The sequence below is a fragment of the Helianthus annuus genome, chromosome 13 (genome assembly GCF_002127325.2).
Source record: "Helianthus annuus cultivar XRQ/B chromosome 13, HanXRQr2.0-SUNRISE, whole genome shotgun sequence".
Lineage (NCBI taxonomy): Eukaryota > Viridiplantae > Streptophyta > Magnoliopsida > Asterales > Asteraceae > Helianthus > Helianthus annuus.
Window position 1 is genome coordinate 96763554 of NC_035445.2, and position 20089 is coordinate 96783642.

Below are 20089 nucleotides of genomic sequence, written 5' to 3' on the forward strand. Positions count from 1 at the left end.
GACCGTTTATTAACGGTCAAAAATTCAAAATAACATTTCAAAACGCCGCTATATCTATCGCGTCACCCACCCATTTTTGTTTGATAGCGCCCACCGTTTCGGTATGCTCGGCGTTTTGCCGGCGCTATACAGGGGCATACCGCCCCACTACGTATGACCTTAGATAATAGTCTCCTACAATAATGAAAGAATATCAAATAAAGGATTAAATAATAAAGAAACAAGTAAACAAACAAGCACACACTGATGGAAATTAAGTGGTTGAATATTTAAACAAGAGTAAAGTTCAAAGTTCGTCCTTTATGTATGTCTAATATATCAAAGTATGTCCTTTATCTTTAATAACCTCAGAAAACATCCTTAATGTTTGAAAAACCAATCAGGTTATGTCCTTTACCCTAAACCTTGTTTGTTTTCCTAGTTAAATCAGGTCATGTGAGAAGCACATGAGGGTATATTGGTCTTTACCTTAATACTAGAAAAATAAAATTATAAAATATTCAAATCTTCTTTCTCTTAACTATAAGCTTCATAATCTGCACATTATATCTTCAAAACTTCAAACAAAACCCAGATCTTCAAAACACAAAGAAAAAAATATTCAAAACTTCAAAACCCAGATATTCAAAACTTCAAAACCCGGATATTCAAAACTTCAAAACCCAGATTATCATCAACATTATCATCAATAACCCATGAACAAAAAAACCCCAATTTCTTACAACTCACCAAAATTAGGGCAACAAAGTGGTTTATTGAGATCTAACAATCCTACCACCATCACAACCTACCTGCCGCCACCACCGCCACCACGACCCACCTGTCGCCGCCATCACCACCGCCACCACGACCCACCCTTGTTGACTGTTTGACTGATGTTGACCCGACACCGAATCTGAACCGAAAATGAAACTGAGTCGGTTGGCTACTTTGACTGGACCCGAACCCAAACTGAAACTGGGTTGTAATGAATCTGAAAATAAATCCAAACAGAATCCGATTTTGAAGTGAAACTGGAACTTAACCGAAAATACTCAAAACCCTTACCGGAATAGAGACGACCATGTTAACCCGGTGTCGACTGAACTCGAACCAAACCGAGTCTGACCCGTGCCGTGACACCCAAACTCAGAATGATGCCCGACCCCATCAACCATCAAACCTGAAACGCAAACAAAACGGACTTGAGAGATAGCTCGTTACAGACCTGAGAGTAAAAGAGGTGAAGATGACGAGTTGGATAAGTTTACCGGAGAAAATTCCTGAACCCACGACTGCTGTGACTCGAGAGGGTCGCTGGAACCACCGCCGCCGTAGACGACGGCACCGGCTCCGCCGGTTCTCTCTCTCTCTTTCCTGCCTCCTCTTCTGCTCGATCTCTCTCTCTCTCTCTCACTCTCTCTTGAATATGCCAGGTTGTGGTGGTGGTAGGATTGTTAGATAGAGAGAAGAAGGGGGTATGTTGATGTGCAGGTGATTGAAAGATGGAGAAGATGATGGTGGAGTTTAGGGTTTTTATTAAGGTAAAGACCAATATACCCTCATGTGCTTCTCACATGACCTGATTTAACTGGGAAAACAAACAAGGTTTAGGGTAAAGGACATAACCTGATTGGTTTTTAAAACATTAAGGATGTTTTCTGAGGTTATTAAAGATAAAGGACATACTTTGATATATTAGACATACATAAAGGACGAACTTTGAAATTTACTCTTTAAACAAAGGAGATGAAGGTTAGGATTAAATGCAAGGCTCCCTTTTTGCCAACGGCTAAGATGGCGGGAAGTAGGTTTTTTTTTCTTTTTATTTTCTCTTTTTTTCTAGTTTTCTCGATTGTATTTAATTAAAATTTTGAAATTTAAAGTATTCAGGTGGAAAAGGGCGTGGGATCGCTAAAAATATTTATTTAAAAGTAAACAAATATGAACAATTTTCATTTTCAATCTCTACAAACAATAAGGTGGGCGGGAATAGTTAAAGTACGTGGTTGATCAAAGTGGCGGTCATTTAGTTTGTAGATCCTGTCAAATTACAATTTTATCCTAAGTTTAAATTATGATTTTGTGCCCAGTTCAAAATAAAATTTTGATTTTGCCCCCTGCTTAAATTTACGATTTTGCTCTCAGTTAAAAAATACGATTTTGCCCCAACTTCAAATAAAATTATGATTTTACCCCCAGCTAGAGTCCTGTCAAATTACAATTTGGTTCCCAGTTTAAAATTACGATTTGGCCCCCAATTCAAAATAAAACTTTGGTTTTGCCCCAAGCTAAAAATTACAATTTTGTCCGCAGTTAAAAAATTACGATTTTTGCCTCCAATTCAAAATAAAAAAATGGTTTTGCCCTCAGTTAAAAATATTATTTTACCTCCATTATAAAATTACGATTTTACCTCAGCTAGAAATTGCATTCTTGCCATCGTTTTTTTTTTTTTTTGGCAAAACCATGGTAGTGTTTTATTTTACTTGGTTGACTCAATTTTGTTTTTATTCGTGCCAAACAGCTGCCTAGCACTCGCTAATTGGTCCTGACAAATTATTCTTTTACCCTCAACTCTAAATTACACGTTTGCCATCGTTTTAGTTATTATTTTTTTTTATGATAACTATGGTATTGTTTTTCTTTAATTGGTTAACTTGATGTATCTTTTTTGATATTGTGTTATAAGTAGCATGTATAACTAACTGATATAAAGGCGTACATTTTATTAAACTAAGAAATATTCGATTTAGCGCCCCGCAACGCGGGCGGTGCATAATCCTAGTTAAATATATAAGTAAAAAAGTGTTAGCTGTAAAAAGTAATATCGGATTCTCAACTTATAGGTGTTATCACGTGATATCATTTATAATGCATGTGTGCATATATACTTATGTACAAGTAGAAGTAATCTTAGATTAAGGTGTTGGAATGTGATATTATGTATAATGCATGTGTGTATATATCCTTATGTACAGGTAGACGTATGTGTATACAAATGTATGTATCCACACCTATATATATATAATATATTAGATGCATATGTAAACACAAACATAGATTGTAATTTGTAAATACTTTTACATCGTGAGAAAAGGTTGTTTTAAGCTTTTATATATATAGGATAAGTTTTCTGTAAAAAGGATTTTTTTTCGTAAGAAGTGTGAGAATACATAGAAATTGTCATGTAGGCATCATGCTTTGGATTTTGTCATGATGTTTTGAGTTGTTTTGGCAAAAAAAAAAACACCAAACATAACAAATTTAAAACACAATGCAATGTATTACATCCTTGAAATTTAAAACATAAATAAAACACACTACTTAACGTTCTTGGTATGGTTTTTAAGTTTTAAGCCTATAATTCATTGAATTGTATCTTAAATTATCATGTTTGATGTTTTTTCTTACCAAAACAATTCAAAATATCATGTCTAAGTCCAAAACTTAATGCCTACATGTCAATTCATATGTTTTCTCACATTTCTCACGAAAATGTCTTTTTTTACAGGAACCTATATATATATATATATATATATATATATATATATATATATATATATATATATGGTGGGAGTTGGCTACAAAGTCAATTTTTCCTACAAAGTGTAAAAAGTTATAAAACACCGTAATGTTAACCATAAAACACACTCAAAACCCACAAATAACAAAGTAAAGATTACTAAAACGCTATATTTGTGAGTTTTGTGTTGTTTTTTGAATGATAAGGCTTTGATTATCGAATGACTAATATTAGCGTGTTTTATGTTGATTATCATTTTGTGTTTTATATTCATAGTTCTACGATGGTGTGTTTGAAGTGTTTTTGGACTGTTAGGGCTTGGATATTTTGTTTTAGTGATCGTTACTCTGTTATTTGTGGGTTTTGAGTGTGTTTTATGGCTGAAATTGTGGTGTTTTATGACTTTGTACACTTTGTAGGAAAAATGGACTTTGTATAATGCATGAGGGATGGACATTTTAAGATACACAAAGAATAAGAACTTTTTCTCTCGTAATTTATAAATACACCCCTAAAGTGAAGGTAAATTAGTCTTTTAAACAATAATTATATTTTAGTCCCTCATCTTATTACACTTAAATGCCTAAGTTTTAACATAATTATGGGTAGTTAGTTACACTTTTCTCCCTCCACAACAAACTTATAATTCTTTTACATATTTTTGTCATATCTTATAAACTATAATGTTTTTAAAAAAAATCTAAAAGTACGTGATGATCAACTCATTTTTGTCGACATTTCGATAGTTGTCTTGGTCAGCATTGATGTGTGGATTAAAAGGTACAAGTAAATGATGCCTTAGTGTACAAGTGATTAAAACCTAACACACTTAGTCATTACGCACGCGCACCTATTGATTAGTAACCTAAACCGGTTATCGGTGAGCAATAACTAAATCGTTAACCTAAACCAAACCGAAAACAGAAAAACCGAATCGAAATCAACCAAAACTGAAAACCAAATTAACCAAATTAACTGAAAAAACCGGTTGCGGGACTGGAAGACGCCGGTCGCGTTATGTGTGCGGAGATTATCAGGACATCCGCTCTGTCGCAGAGTGACTTCGATCGAGTCAAACCATTGAAACAAAGCCGTAGGGCCTTCTTCTCCGGTGAACTCTTTCGGTCCGCATGCCTTGAACTGTTTGAAACTGAAAGCAGCTTTGGGAGTCTCGGTTCTGGATTCTTCAGACGATTTGCTCTTGTTCTCGTACAGTTCACTGACAACTTGGGGTACAACCTTTGCCATTTGCTTAGTAATCATGGCAGCGAGGCGTTTGTCTGCTTGCTTTCGGCGAGCATCACAGGTAGCGCGAGATCCAGATGACGACATTGTCTGCAACAGACATCGCCATAGGACTCAGCACAATATAATGAATCTCACCTCACACGCCTAATACTAATAAAACTCGGGTACACGTACAACCACGTAAGCACATAGGCACCTAATCACATATTCACATAAGCACAGAAGCACATAATCACAGAAGCATATAAGCACGTAACTTGTCTAGATGCACACAGAGGCGGTCAGAATACAGAAACCTATCATTCAATGTTTGCGAGCGTTTGAATATAGTGGTCGCGAATAACTTATCGAGTAGTATAGTATAAGCGAATAATATAGCGGGTAGTATAGCATAAGCGTAACATAGGGTCGTCCACAATTTAGCGATTTGTCAGCGCTTTGAGATAGAAATGTAGTGCGAGTCGTGCATGTCGATCAAAGTGAAAGAAAAAATCAAATAATTCCCCAAAATTAAACACGTAAGCAGGTAAACACACATACAAGCACATAAAATTGATGAATCATCAGAGTCAGCAGTTGCGGGCTCAGAATCGAAACACATAAAAATCGAGAAATAGATCGTCTGCGGCTATTAGACATTGACTATCCAAAGTGATTCGACTATTCTCAAGGACTTGTTGTACACATTTTGACCCCCAGGATGGTGCTTTTGCCTCGATTCTTGGGCATTTGGCATGCATCCCTTTAGTCATACCGTGACTTCAGGTCGTTGGAGTCCGTCGAGACTTTGGTGAGAGTTTTGTAAAACCAAGTAAAGGTCGGAACAAGTCGTCAAGGTTAGGGTTTCACCCCTGGCTTAACAACTTCGTTCCTGTTTTGATAAAATAAAGGAGAATTATGCGTCAAAGTATGGATTTCACTCCTATTTCAACGCAACTTCTCGTGTTTATAGATAAAAATGTGGGTTGATCAAGCAATTTAGTCGAGAGTTTATGGTTTTCACACCTAATCTCGACTTAATCGCTTATTCATAATTGAAAATTCGAGCGTAGTGATAGTGTAGCGTAGGTGAGAATAGCGAGAGATAGCAAGTACGCTCACGCATAATCCCTACTAGACATGCACGAGTCGGTCTGTTGGTTCCTAACTATAGACTAGGTCTCTAAGACATCGACCCGGACTAGGTCGAGTCTTGCCTAATAGTTATGGCTCTGATACCAATCTGTCACACCCCAACCGATGGCGGAAACATCGGGGCGCGGCACTGAGCGAAACAGATTGTCCAGAAGTTTCCATAACAACTATATTTACCAAATATTTAAAGCAACATGTCCCATACCATGTCATAGATGATATTACAATTATTACAGAAAAGATCTAGTCAAATTGTTCTGTTCCGACAACTCAGATTTTTATTACAGACAATCATTTATTGGTTTCTATACCTTCCCTAGCCTCAATTTCAGCACTGCACAAATAAGCATCCTAGCAACTTAAGCACCTGTCACATACGTTAATGTAAAAGTCAATACACATAGTGTAAAGGTGAGTATACAAGTTTAGTAATAGCATATAGAGTTCGAAAGCGTTACGCATAACCCGCACGTACACAGAGTAAAATGAGGCATGTTAGTTATCGACATGAACCTATCGATACCAATGACTGCAGGTTGACTGCCCAAGGCAGTTCGCGATACATACTCACCACTGTGAGCCATGTAGGTAATTGTCCTTAACAACCCCCGAGTGAACGGGTGCTGAGTCCAAACTAATAGTACTATCGTTGCTAAGGCAGGTAGACAGCATTCCATGTGTAAACATAACAAACAAGCATTCATTAAGTCACGTATAACATGCGGTAACGGTTAGCGTTAAAAGTATTGCGTAGTGTGTTTGATGTGATTTTTGTATAAGTAACGTATGTAACACCCAAAAGTGTGTAAAGGAAAAAGGGATCGAGTATACTCACAGCGATTGATGGATTGAAGGGAGCGCTAGAGAGTAAGGTTAGCCTGATCAGAACGAGAGCATAGCGATAAGCGACGCGTAAAACGATGCAAGTGTTAGTGGGTCGAACAGCAGGTCAATCGGATGGTAGTCCAATCGGTCGGCTGATCGTGCGAGTGGCAGCCCGCTCGGATGGTCACCCGATCGAGTGGCCTTTCGAGTGGATTGTTTCTTCAATTAGGAAGGATGTGTTTGTGTATGATGGCTTGACCTTTGAAGTTTTTGCTGTAGCATTTTGAAAACATAGAAGCATCACTACCTTTCAGGTCGATCGATCGAACGGTTCGATCGGGCGATTCCCCGATTGGTTGGACACTCTAGTGAGAACAAGTTCACAGCAGGACGGTCACTCGATCGAATAACCATTCGATCGGGTGGCAACCCTGGTGCATTGAACATGTTGAAAAATTGATTAAGTGTCAGAACATCTCATGATCAAAGTTGCAAGCCGATCGGTTGGTAGGTCGATCGGACAACACCTCGTTCGATGCCCAACCCTTAAAAGTTTTGGAAAGTAGAAGTTAAGTGTGGGGCCAAGGTGCAAGTCGTTCGGTTGACAGCCCGTTCGGATGACAGTCCGATCGGACGGTGGTCCGATCGGAATGCATTCCATCCTGGTCGTTCCGTTCGTCTCACACTTGGTCGTTTTGATAGTTTTGTCGTTTTATCGAGATGCTTTGATAACGTGTCAAGCAACTGAAACCTTATCAATACTTGGTACTCCTGATCGGACAGGAATAACCCAAATCCGGTCAGTTACTGTTCTAGACGGTGTTCCATGTTTAACCCGAAATCGGTAAACCTCGTAGATAGTATCCAGATCTTGGACCAACACAACCACATGAATGAGTAGGAAGTTGGTACAAGCTCCGATTCTATCGGTTTTGAGAGTATTGAGTGTAAAAGAGTTGAAAGAAAGTTGGAAAACCTTCACTCAATCCTTTTTCCTTGTGAATATGTTTAGATCTACGAATGATCTTCGTTTGTTTATGTGGAAATCGGTTAGATTCAAGTTGTTCTTGAAGGATTGAAGCCAAAACATGAAGTTCCTAAGAACACCATGATGACATCATCCTAGAACACCTCAAATCTAGTGATTTCATGGTTAAAAGTTAAGATTCAAAAGATAGAAAGGTATAGAATCAAGTGTAGATCAAAGATGTACAAGATTTAGGTTGAGATCTTACCGGAATCGAGAGAAATCTGAGAAAAAGCAGGGTTGATGCGCTGGTCGGACAGAGAGTACCAAAAGTAGAAAGTGTGATGGTGACATGGGGTATTTATAGGGTTACCCAAAGTGGAAAGGAGTGGGTCGATCGGGTGGCAACCTGATCGATTGGCTGGCCGATCGAGCGGCAGCTTGATCGATCAGCTGGTCGATCGGTTGGTCACCTGGTCGATTGGCTAGTTGGTTCGAGTGTTTGGTGCGACGAGTTTTGCTGTTTCGATTGCGATGCGATGAAGTTCTTATTCAAATTACTTTTAATCCCAACTACTATATCTAACATACAATCATCCTATATCATTTGCGTTTAGCGTTTGCGATTCGATTGCGATTGAGTTTCGATTGCGTTTGATTGATTACCACACATAACATAAATAAAAATGCACAAGTAACACATAAGGCACACACACACACGTATAACAACAACCAAAATGCGTAATTTGAGTTGCGAGTGCGATTGCGATAGCGATAAAGCGATTATTCATGCGATAAATTGTAACACCCCGTGTTTTCGAATATCAAAGTCAAAGTCAAAGTCCAAGTCAACTTTGACTTTCTTTGACTGTAAATAGTCTATTTTATGTTTTATTTGTATTATGTGGAGTAAGTGTTGTACTCAAGCAAGGAATCGAAGTAATCGAATGTTTGATCGACGCGAACCGACTTACGACTGTGAATAGTAGGAAATAACAATGCGATAAAGTTAACTAATCAGTAATCAAACCGATCTAACTATCATCGGACTCGAAACTCGAATTACGCGAAACTTGGTTGTTGTTATACTTGTGTGTGTGCCCTATGTGTTACCTGTGCGTGCTTACTTTATGTTTTGTGTGGTATTAAATCGAATCAATCGAAACTCGAATCGAAACTCGAAGCTCAAAAAGAATGCAATCGAAATCGAATTATGACGAATGGTAACGTAAGGATAGGGTGAAGTATAGATGATTGTATGTTAGATATAGTGGTTGGGATTAAAAGTAATTTGAATATGGAACTCTTTCGTACTCGTATCGTCTTCAATCGAAACCGAAATATCGAAAATCATCGCACCGAACCCTCAAACCAGGCTGTTAATCGATCAGGCTGTCAGCCGATCGAACAGCCCAGCCGATCGAACAGACTGTTCGATCGAGCAGGCTGTCCGATCGGGATGCCAGCCAATCGGCCAGCCCTTTCCTCTTTTGGAGCCTATAAATAGGGCTGTCATTGTCACTCTTTACCACTTTTGGAAAGCTCTGACCGACCAGCTCGTGCTCCTCTTCCTTTCTCAGATTTCTTCCGATTCTGGTAAGTTTTCATCCTAAATCTTGTACTTTCTTGATCAAAACATGCTCCTACACCTTTCTATCTTTCAAATCTTGATTTCTAACCGTGAAATCACCAAGATCTAAGCATTCTTGGATGATGTCATCATGGTGTTCTTCAAGAACATCATGTTTTGGCTTCAATCCACCATAAATAGCTCGGATCTAACCGATTTCCACTTAAACAAGCTAAGATCTATCAAAGATCTAAACAATTACATGATGTGAAGGATTGAAAGAAGGAATTCCAACTTTCTTTCAACTCTTTTACACTCAATGCCTTCAAACCGGTAGAAACGGAGCTTGAGCCAACTCACTAAACATTCTAATGGTTGTGAGGTTCAAGATTCGGGTTCTATCTACGAGGTTCACCGACTTCGGGTTAAACGTTAAACCACCGTTCCGAACCATTCACTGGCCGGATTTGGGTGATTCCTATCCGAACCGGAGAAACAAGTAAGAACGAAAGTTCCATGGTTCAGCTCGTTGTCAAACTACCTCAATACAGCGTCAAATAATCAAAACAGCCAAGTGATAGACGAACAGGCCGACCAGGTCAGGATGCTGGCCGAACGGTTACGCTGTTCGAACGAACAGCCCAACCGATCGGACATACCAGCCGATCGACCAGGCCAGCCGATCGGCTAGCATATGGCCCCACACTTTGACAATTTCATGAAGTATAGTATCGAACGGGATGATGTTCGATCAAACAGCTGTTTGTCAACATTACTCCTCGGATCATGAGATACTATGCTTCAACACTTAGTCGATTTTCAAGTCGTTGACGTATAGGAATGCCACCCGATCGAACATGCTGTTCGATCGAGTATGCTACTCGATCGAGTGACATTCTGCTGAGGACTACTACTGAAGTTCCTAACCGATCGGTTGCACCGGCCGATCGAACAGACCGTTCGATCGATCGACCTGAAAGGTAGGAATACTTCAGTGTTCCCAAATACTACAACGAAAACTTCAAAAGTTCAAATCCTCACACACAAACATATCTTACTCAAAGGAAGAAACAATCCACTCGAACAAGAGGAAGATATACCCAAAACAGCCTTTCGCACTCGATACGGCCACTATGAGTTCGTTGTTATGCCTTTTGGTCTAACCAACGCACCCGCGGTTTTTATGGATCTGATGAATCGCGTGTGTAAGCCTTATCTTGACTGTTTCGTCATCATGTTCATCGACGATGTCTTGATTTATTCCAAGTCGAAAGCCGAACACGCGCAACATTTACGTTTGGTTCTCGAGTTACTCCAGGGGAACCAACTCTACGCCAAGTTCTCCAAGTGCGAATTCTGGTTGGAGGAGGTTCAGTTTCTGGGTCACATCGTGAATAGTCAGGGTATTCATATCGATCCCGCGAAGATTGAAGTAGTCAAAAGCTGGATTACGCCAAAGAACCCGTCTGAAGTCCGGTCATTTCTTGGACTAGCGGGCTATTATCGACGATTTATCGAAGGATTCTATAAGATCGCTGTGCCGCTTACCGCTCTTTCCCATAAAGACAGTGTCTGCTTTCCAAACCCTTAAGCGCAAGCTCTGCAACGCTCCCGTTCTCACTTTGCCGGACGGAAACGACGATTTCATTGTCTATTGTGATGCTTCCAACCTTGGTCTTGGCTGTGTTCTCATGCAACGAGACAAGGTTATAGCGTACGCATCTGGTCAGCTCAAAATCCACGAGAAGAACTATACAACCCACGATCTCGAGCTAGGCGCAGTTGTTTTTGCATTGAAGATATGGCGACACTACCTGTATGGTACCAAGTGTACGATCTTCACCGATCACAGGAGTTTACAATACATCTTTAATCAGAAAGAACTTAACATGCGTCAACGCCGATGGGTAGAACTTCTTAGTGATTACGACTGTGAGATTCGTTATCACCCAGGCAAGGCAAATGTTGTAGCCGACGCACTCAGCAGACGGAGTTATTTGCTTAGCATTCGCAATACCCAAGCCCAGCAAAATCTCGAAGCTCTCATCCGCGAAGCCCAGCATGCTTGTTTTAATGAACGCACGTTGAAGAAGGAGAGAATCTATCACGATGGAGCTCAGCTCGTAAGCAAAGCAGATGGGATTTTCTACTATCTAGACCGAATTTGGATCCCTAAGCGGACCGAATTGCGAAAGATTATAATGAATGAAGCCCACAAGTCCCGATACTCCATTCATCCCGGTGCCGATAAAATGTACTAGGATCTTCGTTACAAGTACTGGTGGCCGGGTATGAATCGGGATATCGCTCTCTATGTTGGAAGTTGCCTGACTTGTGCGAGAGTTAAGGCTGAACATCAACGACCTTCAGGCTTACTCGAACAACCTCCAATCCCCATATGGAAGTGGGAGAGTATAGCTATGGATTTCATAACCAAACTCCCGCCCACGCCATCAGGTCACGACAACATTTGGGTTATAGTTGATTGACTGACCAAATCAGCCCACTTTTTGCCAATACGAGAAGGCTACAAGGTAGAACGACTAGCCCGAATCTACACCGACGAGATCATTTGTAATCATGGTACGCCTCGTGACATCATTTCAGACCGTGATGCTCGGTTTACTTCGCGATTGTGGGAAACGTTTTAAGCGGCCCTTGGTACGTCGCTTAACCTGAGTACTGCATTCCATCCTCAAACTGACGGACAGACTGAAAGAACGATCCGTACTCTTGAAGACATGCACCGCGCGTGTGTCATCGACTTCGGGGGTAGTTGGAACAAATACCTACCATTGGTCGAATTCTCCTACAACAACAGCTATCATGCCAGCATACAAATGGCACCATTCGAGGCTTTATACGGAAGAAGATGTCGTTCGCCTATTGTGTGGCACGAGATCGGTCATTCACAATTAACCAGTCCCGAGTTACTACAAGAAACGACTGACAAAATTATCCAGATTCGAGACAACTTGGCAAAGGCCAGGGATAGACAGAAAAGTTATGTCGATAGAAGACGCAAGCCCCTTGAATTTGACGTTAGCGACTACGTACTCCTAAAGGTGTCACCTTGGAAGGGTGTAGTCAGATTCGGCAAGAAAGGGAAGCTAGCGCCTCGATATGTTGGACCTTTTAAGATTCTGGAAAGGATCGGAAAAGTCGCCTACAAACTCGAACTACCGGAGGAACTCAGTAACGTCCACCCGACTTTCCATATGTCAAACCTCCGAAAATGCCTAGCTGACCATGATTTGATTGTACCGCTCGACGATCTTCAGGTCAACGAAACGCTACACTTCGTGGAAAAGCCTTTCGAAATCATGGAAGGCCAAACCAAGCAACTCAGGCGCTCACGCATCCCTATCGTGAAAGTTCGATGGGAAGGCAAATGAGGCGCGGAGTTCACTTGGGAACTCGAAAGCGACATAAAGGCCAAGTACCCTCAGTTGTTCAAATGAAGATTTGAAGCGTCAAATTGGTAATTCACGGTGCTGTGCAGCTTCGAGCCTAATTTCGGGACGAAATTCCCTAAACAAGGGGAGACTGTAACACCCCGTGTTTTCGAATATCAAAGTCAAAGTCAAAGTCCAAGTCAACTTTGACTTTCTTTGACTGTAAATAGTCTATTGATGTGTGTAAAATGCAACATATAAATTACATCAAATGAGGCATAAAACTAACCCTTTTTAAGTACTAATGTTGGAAAAAGAGTGTTTTTGTCTTCCTTTTGTATTTTCAGGATTAAATGAGCTCAAATTCATAAAAGAAGCAAAAAGACAGCTAAATCTAACATAAATACAAGAAAAGGAACATAAGTAGACTGCCCGACCCCTCAACGGCATCCTCCCAAGCAAAATAGAGAAGGCAGAAGACTGAACACGCCCCGTGCTCAGCCAGCACGGGGCCGTGCCCAAGAAGCAGCAGAAAAGACAAACCTATAGAAGCTTCTATTGCCCACCACGGGGCCGTGTCCAGTGAACACGGGGGCGTGGCGAAAGTACAGCAGACGCATTAATTGTAATTGCGAATTACAATTAATGAAGAGAGAGAATGTCAGACAGACACGGGGGCGTGTCCAGCAGACACGGGGCCGTGCCCAGCCTTCTGTTCAGCCTATAAATAGGAGTGCTTGGTTTCATTTCAACTCATCCCTTGGCACACCACCTCTCTCACACTTCATCCACCACCCACCACCATCACAACACCATCATCCACCACCATCATCCATTGTCCATCATAGAGTGTGTGAGTCGTCTCGGGATCCAAGATTGATCGTAAGAGTTCTTGACAATCAAGGCCATGTTTGCCTAAGTCTCTTACATCACTTGGTGAAGACAAGTGTTTAGTATAATACTTTTTATTTTTAATCTTTTGCACTTTTTATTTGGTTTTGTATTAATGACTTTAATAACTAGTTACTTATGTTGAAGGTGATCTTTCCTTATCGTTTGTCCGTGGTGTCTTGGCATTATTTTACTGTCTATATAAAATAAAAGATTTTCACCATTCATATCTCCACGGTCTATATGGAGGTATGTTGGCTACCTGGTCGGGGGTTAAGGGAACGGTTTGGTAAGGGTCTTGCCCTTGTTCAGCGTTTAGATGTCCTGCAAGGGACCTGGGTCAAATTTAGTAGGATCTCCTTCAATGCCCATAGGTATTGGATGGCGGGGATCCAAACTCTTTGACCCCCTCATAAGTTAACTACTATTAATACTATAACCCGGCTATTTAGGACTGTATCCCTGCTGACTCAGACTACTTAGTCGAGGGTAACGTCACCGCCAAAAGCGGAGCCTACCATAATTTGCATTAATAACTTAATTCATTATCTTCCAATAATCCAACCTTTTAGGATTGTATCCTTGCTGACTCAAACTACTGGGTTGAGGGTAACGTCGCCTTCAAAAGAGGGGCCTACTACAATAACTAAGATAATCTCTTAAACAAGTGCAAAAGTGCGAAAATAATCAAAGGTTATACTAATAAACGAGTCGGATCCAAGTGATTCATCTTGTCTATCTGTTTTTATTTTATTTTTCAGCATTTAGTTAGTTTTTATTTTCTTAGTTTAAAAACCTTTTCTAACTTTTTGATTTGATTAGACGTTGAGGATAAACCGGTACTGAAAGCTCTTGTGTCCTTGGACGACCTCGGTATCTTACCAACACTATACTACATCCACGATGGGTGCACTTGCCCATATGTGTGTTTAGTGTTAGTAAATATCGTGTTTTATAAATTTAAAACTTGGCTAAAAGTGTAAAAAGGGCTTAAATATACATCTAAATTATATTACACTACACGCACATCAAGTTTTTGGCGCCGTTGCCAGGGACACAAGGATTTTAAGAAAGTTAGGAATCAACGGCCTAATCATATTTTTATCTTTCTTTTTAATTTTTTAGAATTTTCTTAGTTTTTCAGCTTCTGCAGAGCTCAGCACGGGTCGTGCCCACTGAACACGCCCCCGTGCTCAATCATTGGAACTGGCAATCCTGTTTTAAGTCAGACAGTAAGCTGAACACGGGGCTGTGCTCACTCAACACGCCCCCGTGCCCAAGATTCACTTACTGAAAACAGAACCGTTAGATCCCGGCGGTTGGTAATTTCTGACATAAACATGAGTGATAGTAATTCTTTTTACTTTCGGCACTCTTATGGTACGTGGTGTCAATTATGTGGAGGCGAACATAAAGAATTAGAATGTTACTTTCTAAATTATAGGCCCCACTACATAGACCCACCGATTCCTTATAGCTTAAGAGGGGCGAAAGTAAAAATAAGCACTATCTCTCCCTCGAATGCGCCCAGCCAGATATTCTAGGGGAAATGCTCCTTGACGAGTTATTTCAACTAGAAGAGCTACTTCTAAATTGGTCAAAAGAGCTTAGGAAGGACTTTATTGATCCGCCCCAAGACGATGACCATGAAGAAATGTTGGAACCGCATTCCGACAACCTCGTTGCTCCCAAAAATACCTTCATACCTAGCGAAGACGTGGACGATAGTCGTCCCTGTGCCGATTGTGTCGTGAAGGACTCTCCATCGACTTCGTTCGGTGCATACATAGACCTGGGCGATTCGGCATACACTTTCTTTAACGAGAGCCCGGGAAAGGGTTGGACTTGTCCACCTAGAATAAAAATAGGAATTACCCTCACCGACAACCTCTCGCGTTCTCGCCTTAGTCTAGGACAATTAAGGTATCTTAGGCACTTTGGGGTTGTTCCAACCAGTAAGGAACCACCCGATATCGATGAGATCCTTAGAAGTAACAAAACTCCATAAGACAGCCTCCAGACACGGGGCCGTGTCCAGGTCAACACGCCCCCGTGCTCACCTAAAAAATTCTCTGCTGATTTTATCAGAATACGGACAAAATGTGTCAGGATTTCCTCTGCACACGGGGCCGTGTCCATCCAACACGGGGCCGTGTCCAGTGCACTGTCGTTTTCTTTAAATGCACCCTGATTCCTGCTCATTTTTTACCACTTCATAGACAGAGATTCCTGGGATCTTCACTCATACCATCCTAAGTAAGTGCTAAAAGAAGGTTCCCAAGAACCATCTTGTCCCTTCCACTTTTATTCATTTCCTCTTCTTTCAAAATTTTTCAACATTTCCTCCATGGAAGCTTGGAAATCCTATGATTCCAACCCTCTATGTGAAGTTTGTAAGATTATTTGCTAAGGATTCTTGTTTAAAGTTAGTTGTATAACTTTATTTTAAATTATCTAAGCTTAAAACCCAACTAAAATTCATGAAAATAATTTAAAACTCCAAGACTCCTTAGCCTAAAATCCTGCAGACAATTGGACACGGGGCCGTGCTCAGCGAGCACGGGCCGTGTCCTAGGCACTGTTTTGTAAAAATTTAGCTCTCTTCGGTTTCTTTCTCAGAAAATGGCAAGCAGAACAAGTGGGACCTCTTCAAGAAATAACCGACAAGGGAGGAGATCATCAACAGCAGAAGACTCTCTTGTAAACTATGTTTACGCCCTAAGGGAGGCTATTGACGAAATGACGGGAGTGGAGGAAGCATTGGTCGACCGTATCAACCATCTAACAGTGGGGCTGGAGGGCTGTCTCTGAGAGGTAAACCTCTTGCACCAGAGGTTAAACCTTCTCGCCTCCCCGCCTTTGGTACCTATAATAACCCAAAGGGCGTGGAACGTGGTGCCCGAGGTCATCATTCCGGCCGAATGGTACGCCATGCACCAAGAGCCTCCGCAAAGGGTGGTGCAAGGAGTCCCGGTGAATGTTCACCTTCAGCCACCAGTTGCTGAGGAAAATGAAGCCGCATTCTTCCTTCCTAGGGAGATCGAAGAATGGCTTTAAACAACGTTTAGGGGAAGAAATCCTTCGGCTAAAAGTCCTACTATATCGGGAAACTATTCTCGAAATTTTCTTAAAATAGTAGAACTCTTTATGATAACCTCGTGTACCTCCTGACCTATTTAGTTAAGTTTTTATTTTATTTTAGGAATATTATGTAAGATCTCTCTATGATTTCAATGGAATGATGGTTTTTAAAGTTTGAATGGTCCAAAATAAAACTCGTGGTGGTAAAGGATGAAAAGGGGAACGAGAAAAATGACCCCATGCACAAGAACAAGGCCACCCGACATCAATTTCTCCATTACATAAGGTTCAACACGGGCCGTGTCCAACCAACACGGCCCCGTGCTGAACCCCCTGCAGAAAAATGCCCAGTTCAGGTAACTGGACACGGGCTGTGTTCACCAGACACGCCCCCGTGTCCAGTCTTCTGTTTCTTTTCTTTAATTTTTGTTACTGGCACCTGAACACGGGGCCGTGTCCAGACTGCCAGTAACATAACTTTTTGCTATTAACACCATATTACACATCTAATCAACCTAAAAATTTATTTTTGGGACACATTGAGGACAATGTATAATTTAAGTGTGGGGGGGGGGAAGCTAAAACCTTGAAATTTTGCAAGTCCTAATAACAAGCCTTACACAAAACTCCATTGGAACCGCTAAACACCCCAAATTTTTTTTTCAAAAATTTTCATTTTTTTTACTTGTCTAAAGTTAAGTTAGGAATCCTAAGATTAATAAGGTTATATTTTTACAAATTTACAACAAAGAGCGTCGTGATAACAAGAACCAACATAAGAAAATTATGAAAAGGCATGACAAGCTTAGTTAAAATTTGATTATATATACTTGATCACATAGAAAAAAAAAACCCATTCCCACAAAAAGTGAGTTTTGAGCCTTTATTGAGCATACAAATTTACATCTTTAGACTAAATGCTCATTTTTCGTTTCTTGTGTGATTAGCCGCTTGGTTCTTACGACTCTAGAACTTGCCACGACGATTCATTCCCGGTCCTTACCAACTTAAACCCAAGTAAGTAAATGATGGAGGCATTAGGACTAACCATTTTTCTTTCTACACCATTATTTTTCAATTTTTTTTACCACCTACCCAAAATCCCCCTAGTTAACCCCTTTGAGCCTAAACCTTTCATTTCTTTACCCTAAAACCCTTTTACCCACCAAAAACCCTTTTTATTTTTACCCTTTATTTTAGTAACAAGCTCGGTTTTTCGTGTGACTAAAAAAAATATATATGAATGATGAAGTTAGAAATAAACAAACAAAGCTCTTAAAACAAAAAGCTTGTTTGGAGAAATACTTCAAAATAAAAAGTCACTAAAACAAAGTGTTTTACGAAAACCGACGCTTTTTACGCTTTTCGCCCTTTTCTACTAACCACTAACCCATTCACCCACCTTTAGCCCAAGCCTTTACCCAAAAAAGTCCTCTTAATATTTACAAAGGTAACAAGTTAAAAAGGAGGAGGACTGATTGCTTGGCAAGCTTATGGTAGGAATAAGTTCCATGCCGCTCTCGAGTGATTCACTAAAATACACCTTCGGCCGAGTGTGAGTGATTTCTCCCGTGAGGTATGTGAACTTGTATAGAAATGGAATTTAAAAAAAAGGCATGTTATGCCCAAATAAGTAATTTCTCCTATGAAACGTTCTGAACAAATCATAACGAATAGGATTGTAAATAAATAAAAATAAAACCCAAAAAGATCTTGGATTCCCAACACTCTATGACAAGCCAAAACCTTCTCTTCTACCTATTCCATTTGGGAGTGTAAGCCACATATTAAAGAGTTTTGCTTGAGGACAAGCAAAAGTTCAAGTGTGGGGGTATTTGATGTGTGTAAAATGCAACATATAAATTACATCAAATGAGGCATAAAACTAACCCTTTTTAAGTACTAATGTTGGAAAAAGAGTGTTTTTGTCTTCCTTTTGTATTTTCAGGATTAAATGAGCTAAAATTCACAAAAGAAGCAAAAAGACAGCTAAATCTAACATAAATACAAGAAAAGGAACATAAGTAGACTGCCTGACCCCTCAACGGCATCCTCCCAAGCAAAATAGAGAAGGCAGAAGAATGAACACGCCCCGTGCTCAGCCAGCACGGGGCCGTGCCCAAGAAGCAGCAGAAAAGACAAACCTATAGAAGCTTCTATTGCCCACCACGGGGCCGTGTTCAGTGAACACGGTGGCGTGGCGTGTGACACCTGTGTCACCGCGACCATCAAACAAATACCAAGCCGATGAAATATTGTATTTCATACTTGGGATCTTGTATAAATATGTGTATGTTTTGCACATATCAATTATTGTTCAATTTCAAACTCTACATTGCTTTCTAGAGCATTATACGCAAACTGGTGCGTAAACGTACTTAGTTTAATGCGACAAATACTCCGGAACATCAACATATACTCAACATACCTTAAATAACCTTTACATAACTTAGAAATAAGTTTTGAAGGCTTTGGTATAGCAAAAACAAGTTAATTCGCTTACAGGGACTAAACTTGACAAACTGCGAAAGTATGCCAATTTGAACTGTAACGAACATTCCGGAACATGTCCATAAGTTAAACATACCATAAATATCCTTTACATAGCTTAGAAATAGGCTTTGAGGGGTTTGGTATGCTAAAACAAACTTTTGGATCATTCAGGGGCTAAAAGTGTCAAAAAGTGCACAAGTTTGCACTTTCGCGCATAACTTACGTTCTGAATACATCTGGACATCCAAAAATTTATGTAAGCATCCTAATATTATGCCTTAGTGTTTGGCATAAGAAAAAATCCATTCATCGCGTCATTTGGATCGTCTTTCGCGCTTATGCGCATTCCGTCGTAATTAAGCGAACATCGCAATCGTACGGCCAAACGAACCGACATCCGGAATATTTTTGAGCATATTTCATGTCCCCTACACTTTAACTTCATCTTAGAGCCTTGAAATGAGGTTAACGGGGCTTAAACGTGCCAAAAATGGGCCAAAATACGTGTTTCTGAAGTGCAGGGACCAAAATTGTAAATTCTGATCTGGGAACCTTAGGCGGGGCGCGTAAGGATTTACCAAATCCTTACGCAGGGCGCGTGAGACTGTCAGACAGATTCAATGTATCTATTTAATGCAGTTGGCCTTTCGTTCGATCAAGAGGCAATGCCCTTTCACCCAATCAAGAGCCAAGGGGCAATTTCTGACTTACCACAAGAATTTGACAAGTGTACGCTCGAGATCGCGGCACGATATTCGATAAACGATCCTAACGGTTCCACTTTTCCTATAAATACCCCCCCCTTTGTTCCAAAAACCCACAAAATCTGATCTTAAGGCTCTAAGTTGGAACCATTGTTCCATACCTGAGCTATTTGATCTAGATTAGCACTCGGGGACCTTCCGTAAGTCTTCTTTCACTCTTTTATCGCTTTTCGAGTCCGAAAGTCAACGTTTTGTTGACTTTCTGCATTGACCAGC

The 20089-nt window shown here is 40.5% G+C and overlaps 1 long non-coding RNA gene across 1 annotated transcript; it reads right to left on the reverse strand.

The window, feature by feature from the left end:
* Positions 1 to 207: 207 nt before the first annotated feature.
* On the reverse strand, positions 208 to 1610 carry LOC110903038. The gene is made up of 3 exons (XR_004877565.1): positions 1251 to 1610; positions 1048 to 1162; positions 208 to 973 (listed from the first exon to the last, which is right to left on the reverse strand). It is a non-coding gene; the product is annotated as an uncharacterized LOC110903038 (long non-coding RNA).
* Positions 1611 to 20089: the final 18479 nt, after the last annotated feature.